The sequence below is a fragment of the Peromyscus leucopus genome, chromosome 5, assembly GCF_004664715.2.
Source record: "Peromyscus leucopus breed LL Stock chromosome 5, UCI_PerLeu_2.1, whole genome shotgun sequence".
In the NCBI taxonomy this organism is placed as follows: domain Eukaryota; kingdom Metazoa; phylum Chordata; class Mammalia; order Rodentia; family Cricetidae; genus Peromyscus; species Peromyscus leucopus.
This window is the reverse complement of record NC_051067.1, coordinates 89,075,819-89,087,805: the sequence shown is the minus strand read 5'-3', so window position 1 is coordinate 89,087,805 and position 11,987 is coordinate 89,075,819. Positions and strand designations below refer to the sequence as shown.

General features: G+C 43.4%; 1 protein-coding gene across 3 annotated transcripts in view; it reads left to right on the top strand.

Moving 5' to 3' along the window:
- The first annotated feature begins 310 nt into the window (after positions 1-310).
- The window catches only part of Inpp4b (inositol polyphosphate-4-phosphatase type II B), a 726,443-nt gene continuing 714,766 nt past the window's right edge, over positions 311-11,987 (top strand). For all 3 annotated transcript variants that reach the window (XM_037206141.1, XM_037206136.1, XM_037206137.1), the window contains exon 1: positions 311-776. The gene's annotated coding sequence lies outside the window, so the exon portion shown is untranslated. The remainder of the gene's footprint in view (positions 777-11,987) is intronic.

Here is an 11,987-nt window from a genome sequence, read left to right as displayed (position 1 = left end):
ACATACACAAGTCACCAGAACGTGGGACACCGCTTCACAAGACTCCCACGCCCAATCCTCCTCCGGGGACAATCAGTGGGGACTGGTCTATGGCATCTTCTCTTGTCCTTTTACATTATTATTTTTCTCCTCCGTAGCCACTTCAATTGCCCTGGCCGCACTGTGGCTGCCTCCGGCCACCCCTCCCCTTCCCTCCTGTGATCCCACACCCCAGGATGGGGTAGCTGTCCCTAGAGACAACACAGAGAGTCTGAGGGCGGGTGTCAGTAAACAGAAGCAGCGTGTTGTGGTCATTTCCGAGCTGTGCGGTCGGGCCACCAACTCCATCTGTGGCGGGGAGGCGAGCTGCGCCAGTTGCGAGTCCGCCGCTGTTCCTCTTAGGTGGCTGGTTGGTGACATTGGGAGGAGACCGCTCCGAGGGAGTGAGCCTACGACGACGAGGAAGAGAGGCAGGGCGTTGGGGGTGGGGACATGGCGACAGTGCCAGGGGGCGTGTGAGCCGCGGGCGAGGAGCAACTTCTCCCGGGCGCGTGCGGCGGGGCGGCGGGCGGAGCGTGAGCTGCCAGCCCGGAGCGGGGAGCAGCGAGCCGGGAGCCACGGCCCGCGCCCTGCGCGCTAGCATCCTCCGGGTTCCCAGCCCCGGGTGCTGAGCTCGCCGCTATAAATAGCAGGTTACAGCTTCTGCTTGGGCGCACACGCTCTCACAGGAGAACGCAGGAAAGTCAGCCCGAAAGTGTCTGCCGCTGCTATCGCCCCCTACTCAGCCTCTGTGAGAGGTAACATCCTGCCTGGGATCCTGGGGCTCCGGGGGAGGGAATTTTGCGGGTACGGCGGGTGAGGATGGGTGAATCCGGAGGCTGTGGGGCGCATCTGAGAGCTCGGGGTTGGGGGACACGTCCTGCCTGAGAGGCAGCTTGTGTGTTTCTTATCAAGTTTCCCAGCTTGCCGCTGCAATCCTTCCTTCAGCCTTGCTGCCCAGGGGATGGCTGCTGGAGGTACCCCTGTGACCCTGATTACTGTCTGGTGGAGCTCCCCCGGCCCGGCACGCACGCGTGTACACACACACACACACACACACACACACACACACACACACACACACACACCGGGCACACTGAGCTTTGGCCCAGCTGACCTACCCAGGCTGTGCCCACCTGAGAGGTCCTGAAAAGATGCTGCAGTGCTTGGGAGCGCCTTCTCACCCCCAGTCCCAACCTCTGGCTGCCGCCTGCCTCAGAGGAAGTGGTCCTGGTCCTTAAGACGTGGAAGGGATACTGGGGTCGCAGTTGACTAAAGAGCCCCCTCTCCACGGCCACCTCCAACCCCACCTTCAGCAACTCCTGGCAAAAAAAAACCAGCCAGGCCTGTATCCCCTTGGCTACCTTTGTGTACTACCTACCCCAAAGGGGATTGAGGAGTTAAAAAATCAGGGCCTCGGGGGTAAGAGGGGGTGGAGGGGTCGGTGAGAGGATCTTTTGGAGTCTGAGATCTGCACTGCAGCCTTCTTGAGCTCATCTGGCCCCTCGGGCAGGGCCAGGAGCAGGAGTAAGCCCAGGAGCTTGCTTCTTGTGTGGACCTTGAGGTTTGCAGCCAGTTCTAGGGAATGCTAGAGCTTTAGGCACCCGTGTTTACACCTCTTCGCGCCTTTGATTTTGCTTCCCTCTGGGGCAGCGGTTTCTGTCCCTGAGGACGTTCAGTGGTTTCTGTTTGGGGACAGAAGCTTTATAGGTGAGGATGTGCATATTGATGAGATAGTTGCAGCCGCACAAAACTTACCGGAAAATCCAGAGAGAGAGGCAGTTGCTGTTAGGGGACCAAGGCTTCTTAAGGGTGAGTATGCAGCCCCAAGTTAGCAGAGAACCCCTGAGGGACATCCTGTCACCTTTGTTTTATGATGTAGAAAGGCTTCTTTGTTTATCCTAATCTTTTTCTTTCTCCCGAATCCGGCTTCTCCCCTCTTTCTTAAGTGCCATTTGAGGTCTTTCCTTGGGTGTTACATATTGCTTACTTTCCCCTTTAGTATGAAATGACTTGTTTATAAAGGTGTGGCTCGAAAATACATGAAAGTGCAGAGGACAAGGGTGAATTCATCTCTCCGATGATGGGCACTAGGTGGCCCCTTTTAGAGGTGTACGTCTACATTTAGAGGACCTTGCTTGCACAAGAATTTTCTTAATGAGTTCTGGAATCATAATGGTATCAATCTGACTTGGTTCAGAGAGTCATCAACAGAGTGGCTGGCTGATGAGGGTTAGAAGTAGCATTAGGAAAGGCTTGGGTAAGCGGGCACTGCCAGCTCACTCAGTGTGGGGGGAAATACATTAGCTCGTGTTCTTTGGGATATACTCCAGGGAAGCACTGGCATGAATTCACAGTAATTGATCAATGCCTCTGTGATCAGCATATGGGTCTTAAACTCGAACCTGTTGGAGTTTCAGTAAGTTGAAATAGTTCTGCAAAAGAATGCTTTTTATGGGATTCCTGTGTGTGTGAATGAATGTCTCTGCATCTACATGTGTTTCTTGTGCCTTTTCTTTGGCTTTCTTTCTTCCTCTTTCTTCTCTTCTTTCCTCCTCTCTTTCTCTCCCTCTTTCTTTCTTCTTTGTCTTTGTTTTTGTTTTATTCTATTTTATTTTATTATTATCTGTTAGATGACCATTTTTTGATGAGAGTCAGGAAGGGGGTGGATTTAGATGGGAGGGGAGGGAGGTGGGGAGAATCTTGAAGGAGTTGGGGAAGGGAAACTAATCAGAATATAATGTTTGAAAAACATCTAACTTAATTAAAGGAAAATAATAGAAAAAAAGAATGCTTTTTCTGTGAGTTTCTCTCAACTGTGACTTACAAGATTGTCCTTGAAAGGTTATGAAACATGAATGTCAAGAGAGGCTAGAGGCTCTGTGCCATTGGAAAACATTTTCTGATTGAATTCTAACATTCTGGATTGTAGAATGGCATTCTCACTGATGAGGTAAACAGTATTTATTTGTGATAAACTAATGGCCAATAGGGTGTTCAGAACAGGGATTTGTGTTTGACTCTGACAAAATGAGAGCCCCTCGATAGACCAAACTGAGTCTTGACCCTCAAAACATTTAAGACTCATTGACATTCTGGGAAGAAAATACTCTTAGAATATTGGCCTCAGTTCCACTTTGAGGATGCAGATTGATTGAATGACCTTATAGCTTATAAGATTCTCTTGTCAAAATGCTACCTGACTCTAATACTGGCGACCCATCGGTCAACTTTGGTTAGAAGACAATGCAATTACATTTTAGTTTTCTAAAATGGAAAGTGAAATTAAGCTCTGGGGAAGCCAGTCATTTGTTCCAAATTGTGCAAATTCAATGTTCCTGACTTCTCCTCTGAAATACTGCACTGGCTCCTGGTACAAGTCAGGGCTGGCTCCACATGGGTAGTGGTTAACTTCAGCTATCTTCAGACAAAGTCCTAGAAGGCAACTCCATGAAAGACAAACAACTGCCAACCCATCTTATCGCTTAGCAACCAAGTAGACGTCAATTTCCAGGTAAGCATCCAGCATCTGAAAATGCAAAAGTCCAAGCAGGAGGAAAGTGTAGTTAGTGAGGAAAATGCTTACTGAATACCTGCCGTGTTTGCATTTTTCACTCCGTGGTGCTAATAATTAGGTAACTAAGTGTCATATGTTTTATAATCTTCATGGAATAGTCTGTCATTCATAGAGCACTTTTAATTTGAATAATGACTTCATGTTCAAAAATATATTTTCTGTATTCTGTATCTTATTCTTTTAAAATGCCTGACCTCTCTCTCTAAAGGCCCAAGGAACTTGCTCCAAAAGCTACATTGTTGGTGTTTTTCTTTTTTGTATGTTGTTTTAGAACTCTCTACCAGGGAGCCCCTTAGAAGACACTAATTTCATATGTACTTCAATACTCAGGCTTAAGAATAGTGCTGTTCAATAAATAGTTTCTGCATAAACAATTATTTATAGATAAATCCAATGATAATGCTATAGTTGAATTTTTGCATGTGGAATTTCTGCAGTCTTCGTGCTTCAAAACTTGAGATGTTGTATATACCTAGAAAAGGTATTTTATGTAGTAGAGAACCTGTAAGGAAGCTTCCAGAGTCTTGGGCACACTGCACTGGAGTCAAGATAGCTCAGTTCATTCTCTTCATTCATTTCAGTGCCATAGTCATCAATAAAAGAGTTTTGAAAATGCTCATGGTGAGGCTGGAGAGATGGCTCAGCATTTTGCAGAGGACCTGGGTTTGGTTCCCAGCAACTTCACTGGTCATCACAAGGACTTATAACTCCTGTTCCAGGGGATCCAACACCCTCGTATGGCTTTCCCCAGGCACCTACACACACAATACACATAAAACTGGCACACATACATACATATACATGCTATGGTGCTTTCTGGATTCTGACTCAAATACAGACTAAGCAGTCTGTGACTGTTGAAGGACTTCCTGTCTTTTATCCAAGGCACTGTGTTGCCCCCTATCTTCGACTCTGGGAGCACCTCATTTTAGACAGTACGCATAAGGAAGGCCTGTAGACTCTGGTGGTTACAGTCCTGAACTTACATCGCTCCAGCTGTCTCTGTAATTTTGCTGATCTGTCGGTGTCACGATGGATGTCATCTCAGCACAATGTAGCACTCTCAAATGTTTTCCAAGCTAGCTTTCTTGAGTTGTATTTGGAGTAATTTCTGTTTCTGCTATATGCCCTGATGGGTACCCTCCACAGATGTGAGTGAGTAAAGGACATTGGAAGTTTCCCAAATCATACAGTTTTCATGGGATTTCCTTTGGGAATTATTTGAATTAGTAATTTCATGGGGATGGAAATAACACTCGTTTTAAGCAGGAGTTTTGCCTATCATCTATCTATTATTTATCCATATACCTATCATCTGACTACTAACCAATCATCCTTCTACTCACCTATCAATTATCCATCCATCCATCTATCCATGCATCCATCTTTCTATTTTCAGCAAAGTAATGCAACAAGCTTCCCAGCAAATTGTTCAATGGTTTCCTCTGATGTTTCCAGTGTCAGGAAAGGGACCCACAGGCTGTATTAATAGTCATGTTGACATTGAATCACTGAAATGACAGTAGCAATGAAAAACATCTTGCAAGATACAAAAGAAAATAATATTAAAAAGCTTCCATAAGCTGTTTATATAATGTATGCATTAATTTCAAATATTGTAAAGAGAAAATGACATTTTTATTTGTCAAAAGAGAGCGAGTTTTTAAAAGTTAAGTGGCAGTGGTTTAGAGAGCTTTCAGAATTGTTCACTATGGAAATTGTAGCTAAGAGCTGGAAGTAAGAATCGGAGATGCATCTCAGGGTTAGGATGGTCGCCTCAACCGTGAAAGGCTCTGGCTTCAGTCCTGGCACTGTGACAAATGAATTGTCTTAGTTTGGGTTTCTATTGCTGTGATGAAACAGGAAGACCAGAAAGTGTGGTTTACACTTCTATATCACTGTTGCTCATCAAAGGAAGTCAGGACAGGAACCCAAACAGGGCAGGAACCTGGAGGCAGGACTTGTGCAGAGGCTTGGAGGAGAGCTGCCCACTGGCTTGCTTCCCACGGCTTGCTCAGCCTGATTTCTTATAGAATCAGGACCACCAGCCAGGGATGGCCTCACCCACTATGGGCTGGGCCCTCCTCATCAATCACTAATTAAGAAAATGCCCTACAGCCGGATCTTATAGGGACATTTTCTCAGCTGAGGCTCCCATCTTTCAGACAACTCTAGCTTGTGTTTTGCTGAAATAAAACAATCTAGCACATGGATGAAAAACAAAAAACGAGCACCCAAACAACACCAACAATGACAACCAAACACCCATCCGACTATCTGAGAGCGTTTCGAGTTGACAATCAGGTCAGAAGTAGAGCACTTGCCTAGTTTGTGGAAGACCCCAGGGAGGCCCCAGCACCACAGACTGAACTAACCAACTAGAAGCTCTTAAAATGACAGTTGGTGGTCTTGGGTGGGTATGGTAGTACAGGCCTGCAGTCCTAGAATTTGGGAGGCTGAGCAGGAAGACTGCCATTCTCAAATATAACTCTCAGTACATGTCCTCGCTGGGTGTCAAAGCCATCCACAGCAGACTTGTTCTTGGTATTCCTACACAGCTCTTGTTGAGTTGGTGTCGGGCTTTGCTTGACTGGACAAAAGCTCAGATGTGAGCTCCAGGGGCTACCTTAATGGTATATAAAAAGTCACTCAACTTGAGGGAAATGAGGTAAAACGGAGTCAGTGGCATCTTAACCTGAGGTTATAATCTGTGCCCTTGAGCGAAACAGCAGCAGTCTCCAAGGAAACATTCAAATGCCATTAATAATTATTTACCATCACCTGGTGTCATTCTGAACACTTTCATATGACACACTCACTAGGTGTGTCCCACTTACAGATAAAGTTTTTAAAAAACATTTTACAACATTTTACTATTTAAAAATATTTTTGTAACATTTATTTAGGTGTGTGTGTGTGTGTGTGTGTGTGTGTGTGTGTGTGTGTTGGTGTACTCACTTTTGCACATGGAGGTCAGAAGTGGGTGTCTGTTATCCTCTAACACTAACTATTCCTTTGGGGGAGAGTGTCTCTTGAACCTAACGTTGCCGTTTTCTGGGCTGGGTGAAGTCAGCCCCTGATGTCTTTGGAGTTGAGGCTACAGGCATGAATAGGATAGTCAGCTTGTCATGTGAGTGCTGAGATCTGAACTCCAATCCTCTTGACCGCTCTTAACCAGAGAACCTCTCTCCAGCCCCCACAATAAAATATTTTGCTAGGGGAAGCTCCGTGTAAAAATGTGAGTTTCATGTGGTATTGTACCCCTGTAACCCCAGCACTGGGGAGCTGGAGACAGGAAGAACTAGGAGAGTTCAAGGTCACTCTCAGCTATATGCAAGGGTCTAAGGCCCCTGTGGGATAACAGAGACTCCTGTCTCAAAACAAACAAAAGAAAATAATAAACAGAATCCCACCTTACCTGGTGACGTACCTCAGTGGTAGAGGAACTTGCCTAGCATGTGAAAAGCCCTGGATTCAATTCCAAGCATCACATACACAAATACCACCTTAAAACAAACTGTTTCTTGTCTTCGTTAACAAAATCTACAGATTTTTATATTTACTAACCTACTTGGATATGTCTTAATGAGAAAGGTTACTTTTAATGGCATGTATGATTTCATCTATTCCCAATGGCCCCCTGCTTTTTCTTTTTCTGTTGAAATCTTGAGGTTAAATATGTTTCCAAATTGTCTTCAGGTAGAATTGCTTTAAAATACAGCATTTGCCCCTTTTGGTAGCTTCCACGGGCGGCTGACATTACAGATACTTAACACCAGGTGGCAGTGTGCAGCGTTTAGCTGTTACAGGTCATTTTCATTGCACTTATTTTTAAAGTTTTTCTTTGAAATTATTTACTTATATCATGAGTGAGTTAATTCAGTTAGAGTCTACAAGCACACAAACATTAGAATTGTATTTTGGAGATCTGTTATTTGAAATATTTAGCATAATCTGCTTTTGTGAGGCATGTACATATCTGAAGAACTCTTTGGGATTAATTGAATTGAATGTGCCAGAACTTTGCTTATTACTGGGTAAGCAAGCAGGAAAGAAAAAACTAAAAGAACACGATAAAAATAAAAGAATATGGTTATTCAGAAATGGACATTGTCTCGCCCATCAAACACCCACATTTGAATCCCAATCCTTTCACAGTACACCCTTAATTTTTCCCTAAGGATCACTGACTATTCTGTTCCTCTTCTGTTCCTCTGAGCCTCCCTCCCAGCTCTGCCTCATCAGTTCAACAAACAAACAAATAAACAAAAATCCAAAACCAAGTGACTTGTGCGTAGTGGTGTATGTCTCTAATTCCATCACTAAGGAAACAGAGATGAGAAGATAATGAGTTAAGGTTCATCCTGGAACACATAGCAAGGCCCTTGCTTAAAAAACAAGACAAAATAAACAAGAACACTACCAACAAAACAACATAGGAAGGAAGGAAAGAAGAAGAGGAAGGAAGGAAAGAAGAAAGGAAGGAAGGAAGGAAAGAAGAAAGGAAGGAAGGAAGGAAGGAAGGAAGGAAGGAAACTACAGTGCGGATGCTTACATTATCCCTGAGTGCTCTCTGTTATATGATAGCAACAGAGAGCAAACTGGACCAGCCGTGAGGCACTTACAATGTATTGGGGATTATGCAGATGAAAGTTGCTGAGACAATTTCTTCTTGGTTAACCTGGTTGTAGACTTGCCTGTCTTTAGGTGAATGATTAAATTATGAGTCACAGCAGATTTAATCAGTTCATTCATAAGTGCAGCAGGATGGAGCAACTGTATTCTCTCCCTTTCTGGATGATGTGGCCTTTCAATCACGTTCACTGCACGTGGCTGTCTTAGGGATGGAGACTGAGGGAAAACAGTCACCAACCAAAGCTCGCAACTAAGAGATGCATTAGTTAAAATATTTTTATTACGTAAAAATTCATAAGCCTAGTCCAGTGGGTTCTTGTCTACTTCATAGCCAGATGCTCCGGTTGTCCACTCAGGACCAGTGGATTCTTGTGTACCCCATAGCAGATGCTATAGTAGTCCACTCAGGACCTTTTTTATTTCATCTGTAGTCCCATGCACTTTCTATCTCTTTGGAGTTTGTGAGCAAATCATAGAAATTATATTCAAGGATGCATAGCTGTAAAACAGTTCTTTACAAATTTAACTAACTTACCCAAGATCACACAACTGATTAATAATAGAATGAGTGCAGGGTCAAGGTGATAGGTATCATAGAAGGACATTTTAAGACAATTCCTAGAATAAAATATCATGCTTTCCTTAGAAAACCAGAAATCATGGCATCTTACAAATTTACTTGAATTAGAACTCATTATCTGAGGCAAGAATGTTTGACTATCTGAGAATTTGAGATGTTGTTTGGACTTCTCCTTTGAGAAAGGCAAGGATCTACTGAAATACAGCCTTTACATTTTGTAGCGCTGAAGTTTCAAATGAAAAGAATTGTGAAAGATTTCAGAAAGTTGATAGTATACAGTCTCCTGGTCATTATGTGTTCAGCATCAAGTATAATTCCCTTTAGAAAAAACTAATCATCTCTTTCTAGGGGAGTTTAGTACCATATTTTATTAATATGTGTATAAATTATATAAGGAATAAAAACTAGCATAATTTTCTTAATAGACATGTATTTTTACTTAATTAATTTTTCATGTGGTGCTTTCTATATTAGTTATATTTGTGACCACTCTGCATGACAGAAACATGGTATAGAAGGGAGATTCCTTTGGCTCAGGCTTTGGAAGCATCTCAGTCCATCATGGAGCAGAAGACATGGTGATGTTCATGGTTGCAGGATCCATGTGAGTTTCCTTACACAGAGAGGGACCCAGACTGTGACAGGAGCCATGGGCCAGGTGCCACTATCAGCTCATGTTCTGTAACAGCCTACTTCCAGCAGCCAAGTCTCACCTTCCTGTGCCTCTGTGGACTCACACAAGGAATTACCAGCTGGTAACATAAGCAAAAGCTCCTGGATGATTCAGATTCAAACCATAACGATTTCCTTCCTGGGATGTGTTTAAAGATTATTTCCCCATTTATTCTTGTTGCTCATGTCTCCTTTCCTGTCTTATGCGACAGTGAAAATGGAGAATACTCAACATAGTGGATCAGGAAGTAATGGAGCCATTGGATTCTATTTGATTCTCTTAAGTTTTTCACCATTCATTATTTTCATGACTATAAATATAGTAAGCCTCCATTGACACAAATAATGGACAAGTGAAGTCTGAAGAGGCAGACAAAAAGTCATGTAAATCAACACTGTTAGCATTTTACTTTTCTTTCTAGAATTTTCTATGATTCTTTTATAATGATTATAGTGTATTTGTGGGTATGCATTCCGATTTTTTTTAATTTAAAATTCTCTCCTTCAAGCCAGCTTAGATTCTGATTGACACCTGTTGCCTGCAAGGTTCTCTGCTAGACTATGTTCTGTTCATAGCAGTGAATAACAAAGATGACCACTTCCCCACGCTGTCAAACACAGTGAGCTGAGAAAAGGTTATGTAGGAGCTGAGGCATGGCTTGTTAGGTCAGAGTGCTTGATGGCCAACAGAGAGGACGTGGGTTTGTATGACCAGAGCCCACGTGGAAGCTGGACACAGTGGAAATATCTACAGTCCTGATCCTCCTATGGGAGATGAGAGGCAGAGTCTGAATTCCCAGAAGCCCAGGGTCCAGCCAGCCTGCATTGCAGCAGAAATGCTGCCAAATGACCCTGCCTGCAAGATGGTGGGCGGTGAGCACAGGCACTTCAGATTGTCGCCTGCGCATCATGGAGTGCACCAGCATTCACACATATAAACACACACACACACACACACACGCACGCACGCACGCACGCACGCACGCACGCACGCACGCGAGCACACACACACACACACACACACACAGAGAATTATCTAGTAAGTTATCTAGTAAACAGATAAATTCTTTTTAGATTTTAGATTATTGGTGATGATTTTGTTGTCATCAAAACGTGACAAATATTTTCTATTTGCTCTCATTGTCTGATATTCTGTTTTCCCCCACAAAGGAACTAGCATTCCTAGAACTAGCATATTGAATAAAGAATGTGAAATGTTTAAAAAGTCCTTACACTTACTACCAAATTGTTTTCCAGAAGGTTTGCATTTATTTACATCTTCACAGGAAGACTTGTCATCTTTTCACCAGCACTAGGGCTACAAAAATGTGTTAATTCAAAGGATGAAGGTAATTTAAACAACAAAAGCTAGGACTGACTGAGGCCCTCTAGAGGCCGTTCCCAGTATAAAGCCTATCGTTGGCGTCCATGTTATCCACTCAGTCCGTGCGATAGCTGCAGCGGGTGTCCGTCTTTCTGTTCACTTTCGGGTGTCCGTCTTTCTGTTCACTCTTTGTTTTTATTTACTGCTAGGTATTGAACCAGGCAGGGCATCATACGTGTTATTCTCTCATGGAAATTTATTCCTAGATCCCCCCCTCCCCTCATTTTAAAGGTTAGGAGACGTTCTTTGAGGGAAGTTTAACTAAACCTACCCAAGATCACATTGCTGGTTAGGAGTAGAATGGATGTATGACCAAAATGGATTCTAGTTTAAAATCTAGACTTTAGGAAGATGACTCAGTGAGTCAAATGCTTTCTAGCAAGCATGCAGACCTGAGTTTGGATGCCTAGAAGTCATGTAAAAACTGTGTGTGTGTGTGTGTGTGTGTGTGTGTGTGTGTGTGTGTGTGTGTGTGCGCGCGCGCGCGTGCGTGCGTGCGTGCGTGCGTGCGCGCACACCCGTAGCTCCAGCATGATGGGGTGCCCGGCATAGACAGGTGAATCCTGGATTAGCCAAAATGGAAAGCTCCAGGTTTAGCAAGTAACCCCATTCCAAAAACTATCGCAATTCCTCTGGCCTCTAAATATGCATGCATAAGTCAGTATACCTGCCACACAAGTGCCCTTGCATGCACATAAAACACACATGCACACACAAAAGAGAATATAATCTAGGCTTTTAAGTGCTATGTTTCTTCTCCATGGTTTCACTGAATAAGACTGAATGCTGCACAATCCTTATTTTCATTTGCACATTACAATTTGATGTCAATTCATGTGTTTAGCCTGGCTGTACATTGAGACTCTGTGTCCCCTTTCACCACAGTGTCCTTTATGTACTAGTAATATTGAACTTTGGCCAATTGTATTACTTGTATCTTTTTTGTGTATAAAAGTTGAAAATACAGTTGTGGTTAAACTGAATATCCATGTTTTTCCCCACGACATTTTTGTGTGTGAAAACTGGATTTTTTAATCCTCAAAGAAGTTTCTGTTTTACTTAAGTTGATTTTCCTTTAAAATAATTTATATCTAATTACTAAATGCTTTTCTTTTTCTTTC